The sequence below is a fragment of the Dendrobates tinctorius genome, unplaced genomic scaffold, assembly GCF_039654945.1.
Source record: "Dendrobates tinctorius isolate UK_male_01 unplaced genomic scaffold, ASM3965494v1 ptg000250l, whole genome shotgun sequence".
NCBI classification, from domain to species: Eukaryota; Metazoa; Chordata; class Amphibia; order Anura; family Dendrobatidae; genus Dendrobates; species Dendrobates tinctorius.
Window position 1 is genome coordinate 64,682,990 of NW_027361917.1, and position 6,000 is coordinate 64,688,989.

Here is a 6,000-nt window from a genome sequence, read left to right on the forward strand (position 1 = left end):
CCTTTTTAGGATCCGCAAGAGATAATCACACATGTGGGCCAATGTTCCAGGTGTCAATGATGCACTGCCAGTGGTGGGTGGAGGAGCACTTTCTGCCAAATCCACATCCCTCCAGTCACGCACAAACCCTGTACCTGACCTTGGCAAGCCAACATTTTCTCTTGCCCCCTGAGAAGCATCCTCCTCCTCCTCTTCCTCTTCTTCCTCCACCTCATCCAGGACAGTTCCCTGAGCAGACAATGCCTGACTGTCATCAAGGCTTCCCTCCTCCTCTGCTGCAGACGCCTGATCCTTAATGTGCATCAAAGATTGCATGAGCAGACGCATAAGTGGGATGCTCATGCTTATGATGGCGCCGTCTGCGCTTACCAGCCGTGTGCATTCCTCAAAACACTGAATGACTTTACAGAGGTCTTTCAGCTTTGACCACTGCACACCCGACAACTCGATGTCTGCCCTCAAACTGCCTGCCCGTGTACCATCCCACAAATGCATTACAGCCTGCCTCTGTTCGCACAGCCTCTCAACCATGTGCATGGTGGAGTTCCACCTTGTTGCAACGTCTAAGATTAGGCGGTGCTTGGGGAGGTGGATCGATCGTTGCAGCCTCTGCATACGACTGGAATCTACGGGCGAGTGACGGATGTGCGAGCACAGTTTTTGCACCTTATCGAACAGGGCTGGTATCTCCAGATAATTATCTATGAAGCACTGCACCACCAGGTTCAAGGTGTGAGTCAGGCAAGGTATGTGTCTGAGATTTGCCAGAGCTATAGCCGCCACAAAATTACGTCCGTTATCACTAACTACCTTGCCTGGCTTAAGATGTAGACTTCCCAGCCATGACTCAGTTTCTCACTGCAAGTAGTCCCCCAAAGACATCATCTTTAAAATAGCCTGCTGACGCTTACCACTAGCTGTTCGACAGTGGGACACCTCGTGTGCAACACTGGCAGCTGCAGATGGAGTGCTCGTGCGACTGCACTCTGTTGACGAGCTTTCGCTTCTGGAGGAGGCGGAGGGTCGAACTCCTACAGCCAACTGTTGCCTATACCGAGGGCTAGGCAGCACTGTCACACCGCTGCTGTCCCCTATGGACCCTGCATCCACCACATTCACCCAGTGCGCAGTGATGGACACATAACAGCCGTGGCCATGCCTACTGGCCCATGCATCTGTTGTGAGTCGCACCTTTACACTCACTGATTGTTTGAGTGCATGGAAAATGCGGTCTTTCACATGCAGGTGGAGTGCAGGGATGGCTTTTCTAGAAAAGAAGTGCTGACTGGGTAGGTCATAGCATGGGACAGCGTAGGCCATAAGCTCTCAGAACGCTGTGCTTTCAACCAAACGGAAGGGCATCATCTCTAATGAGATCAGTTTGGTAATGTAGGCGTTCAAAGCCAGTGTACGCGGATGAGAGGATGAGTGCTTTCTTGTCCTACTCAGAGTCTCTGCTAGTGCGAGCTGGACTTGAGAGCTGCATATGGTGGAACTAGTGGTGGACATGGCAGACTGAGAGGAGGTTGGTGATGGTGGTGGTGGTGGTGGTGATGGCCTAGATGCAGTCTTTCGTTGGAAAAACATTGTGATTCCCTGACTGCTTTGGCCTTGCGACGACACCTCAACATTTCTTGCTGGTGGTATGCTAATCGGTGGGCTTACAGTGGGGGAAACGATGTAGCGTTGCTGGCTACCTTCAGTCGGAGCAGGTGCACGTGTGCTATCTGAGGGTTTGTAGTCCGTCCACGCTTGCAAGTGCATGGTGTTTACATGTCTAAGCATACAACTGGTATTCAAAACTCGGAGATTTTTCCCTCGGCTAAAGGTCCTTCCGCACTTCTTACAGATAACCTTTGCCTCATCAATAGGATTTTGGTCAAAAAAGTGCCACACTGCACTCTTCCTACTATGGGAAAAATTTTCAGGGCTTGCACGCTGTGCTAATTTGACCATCTGGCCAAGCTGTCCTGCAACTCTTATTGTTTTTTTAACATGTTTTTGGACTGCTACGGGCCTGCCAGATAACCGCAGCTGCGATGTTGATGCTTGCTGCGGATCCTCCTCCTCTTCTGAGCTATTGCCAGCGGCACCCTCTTCCCCCAATGGATGCCAATCTGGGTCAATAACTGGGTCATCCATCACCTCCTCTTCAATTTCATCTGCACCTTCCTCTGTGTCACCGTGTAAGGTGGTATTGTATGCGGGAAGAGGCACCTGAGATTCATCAGGTTCAGAATCTGGCTCAGTAGACTGTGAGGGTAAAGCAGTGCTCTGGGTGAATGTACCAGCAGACTCATATAGCACTGGCTGTGCATTAGTGCACTCCATGTCATATTCATCTTGGACTGAGGAATTCAGGATTTCACATGATAACTTAGGCATGGTATGTGAAAAGAGCTCCAGGGAGTAATCTGAAGTGTGGCCTGCCGCATCCTTCACTTTTGGTGAGGGTGAAGTACACAAGGAAAGGTGTTGTTCCTGACCAGGAGCCTGCACTGACGACTCAGTGCTTGCAGTTTTTCAAACTTCAGAAGAGGAGGCGATAGAGCTGGAGGCTGTTTCAGCAATGTAAGACAAAACCTGTTCCTGATGCTCTGGCTTTATAAGTGGTTTACCTACTCCCAGAAAACGGAGCATTCCAGGCCTTCTGGAGCCAGATGATGACGCAGGCTCCACACCTCCTGCCTTAAGTGCTATTATGCTTTTGGCACTACCAGCAGATGCACCACCATCAGTACCAGATGCCCCCCCGTCCATGTCCGCGGCCTCTTCCACCATACTTTCTCATGTTTTGGAAAATGTACCAAAAATACCAGCAGATATATGGTAATGTATGAGGAGCGTACAGCTGTATACGGTGTAGGGAAAAACTTAAATCTCCGTATATATTTCCGGAGTCACACACAAACGCTCACTCAGTATGGATTTGACCGTGATACAAACAGCAGATATACAGTACTGTATGAGGAGCGTACAGCTGTATACGGTGTAGGGGAAAATTTAAATTTCCGTATTTATTTCCAGAGTCACACACAGATAGTCAGCATGTATTTGTCCGTGACACCAGCTGGTAAACGGTAGTGTGTGAGGAGCGTACAGCTCTATATGGTGTGGGGAAAAATGAATGGTCAGTAACTGTGCAGGAAAAAAGAATAAAAGTATTAGTGCTGTGTAAAATGCAGTCTGCACAGCAGTGTACACACGGCAATATAGCTATCAGGCAGTCTAATAACCAGCGCTGCTGCACACAAGAAAATCCTCCCCTGTCACTGCACACTAACTGTACAGTACAGCACAATTGCTATCAGCTCAAGCACATAAGAACTTCTTATATCTTTACAGCCCTAACTCTCTCCCTACTGATAAGCAGCAACCTCTCCCTACTGTTAAGATCGGCAGAAGTAAAATGGAGGACGGCGGTCAGGGCTTTTATAGGCACTATGACGCCCCCAAAGCAAGCCAATCACTGCAATGCCCTTCTCTATGATGGTGGTGGACGCTGCACGTCATCTCGTTGCCCACAGTGTATGTCCTTGCTCACTGGCTGAAAGAAAGGCACCTGCAAGCATTCTGGGAAATCCGACTTTGGCGCTTGTTTTGCCGACCACATGGCCGACTTCACGCTATGGTCGTGTTTCGGTTGGCGAAACCCGACTTTGACGTAAGTCGGCGACTTATGAATCTGGCTGACCTGTTTCGCTCAACTCTATTGGGGAGATTTGGAGTAGGGATGGGGGGTTATTTAATGTGTTGGGAGATTTGTAGTGGGGATGGGGGGTTATTTAATGTGTGGGGGGAATTGGCGTGGGGATGATGGGTACTTAATGTGTGTGGTGGATTTGGCATGGGGATGGGGGGATTTAATGTGTGTGAGGGGATTTGGTGTGGGGATGGGGGGGATTTACTGTGTGGGGAGATTTGAGGACGCAAAATGAAGAGTATGTATGTATGAGGGCATGTATGAGGAAACAGTATGGGTGATGGGTGCAGACAGTATGGTGAGTGGGGGATGAGTGCAGACAGTACGGGGAGCGAACGGGTAAATGTATGTGGACACAGTATGAGTAGCGATGGGAAAAATGTATGTGGACTCAGTATGGGGAGTGAGGGGGATGGGATGTGTGCAAACACAGTATGGGAAGTCAGGGGTATGTGTGAGCAGACAGTATAGAGAGTGAGGGGTAAATATATGAGTAGACAGTATGGTGAACAGGTAGGATGTTAGAGGAGACAGTATGAGGAGTGAGGGGAATAGTGTGAGGCGACAGTATATTGCAGATATTTTTATTCAGGAGCATTGTAATGACACTTCTATCGTTAGGAGCATCGTGTGGAGATTTGCTGCAGAAGCCCGAAGAAGAAGGAAGTCTGCAGAGTTGAGATGTGGATGAGAAAAATTATCATGGGGTCTGGACAAGAAGAAGAAAAGAAGGAGAACGATTCCAGAGACAACGTCATCTATAAGGTACCTGGATGTAAATATTATTTGTGAAACTGATTTATTCTCATGTTTTTATTTATGTTAGGAGCATTAACCCCTTAACGACCGCCGATACCCCTTTTAACGGCGGTAGTTAAGGGTACTTAAACCACAGCTCCGTTACTTAACAGCGCTGTGGAAAAAGTGTATAGAGCCCCCCAGAGTCAGGCTTTCTCCAGGGTCTCGGCAGCTGGGGGTAGTCGAGACCCCAGAGAACATGATTTGGGTTGTTTTTACCGATCCCGCTTTTGCGATCGCCGTTATTAACCGTATAACGGCGACCACAAAAAAAATCCGCAATTTTGCTTTTAATTTCTTTCTCCTCTGTTGTGATTGCACATCAGAGGAGAGAGAAATAGGGACCCCGATCCCTCCCCCCCGCTACCTCCCGGTGGTCCTCCGGTGGGCGTCTCCATCTTGTTCCGGCCGGCAGATTCCATTCATTCATTCAAGTACATTTTGATCACTGTGATAAACCCTATCACAGTGATTTAACCCCTTAAAGTCTATGGACGTACACAGTCCGTCACAGGCGGTTGTAACTTACTGCACCAGGATGGACTGTGCACGTCATGCCTTTGAACTGTCACTGCGTGTAAACACGCAGTGACAGTTCAGTGCTGACAGACACGGCAAGAGGTGCAGGGACCTTTGCAGTTGGTCCCTGCACCCAAGCGATGTGATTGGTCAGTCAATCTGACTGATGAAACAAAGTAGCGATCGGGCAGGAGATGTTGAAATTTCATCATCTCCTGCCCGATCAGTGCATCGCCCATGCCGCCCCTGGCTGTTAACCCCCTGAGTGCTGCGACCGAGCGCAATCGATGTAATCGCGGGGCCCGATCTCTGCCATAATGACCCGGGGGTTGTCATGACAACCTCCAGGTCATCCAGCTACGAAAAGCCGCTGAGACCATGCTCACAGCATGGTGTCAGCAGCTTTCTCCATAGGGTATAATACATTGCAATGCTGGAGCTGTATTATACCTGAAATGAAAGTGACAGTGAAAATCCCATAAAGGGACAAGGTAAAAAAAAACAAAACATTTTTTTTTTTAAATATGTAAAAAATATAAAAAAATTAATAAATATAATAAAAAATCCCCTAAAAATTCCCCTAAAAAATACATTTTTATGTAAAAGAAAAAAAAATACACGTTTGGTATCGCCGAGTCCGTAAAAATCCCATCTACAAAAGTGTCACCCTAGTTAACCCCTTCAGTGAACACTGTAGAAAAAAAATTAAAAAAAAGTAGCAAATTATACTTTTTCCAAGTGGTGTCATCATACCACTTGGAAAAAGTACAATAACACGTGATCAAAAAGATGGATATAAATAAACATAGTACTGCTGAAAACATCATCTTGTCCCGAAAAAACGAGCCGCGATACAGCTCCATCAGCGGAAAAATGAAGTAAATAATTATTTTTTCTATAAAAGTTTTTATTGTGTAAAAAAACACCAAAACATAAAAAAATATAAATGAGGTATCGCTGTAATCGTAGTGACCCGAAGA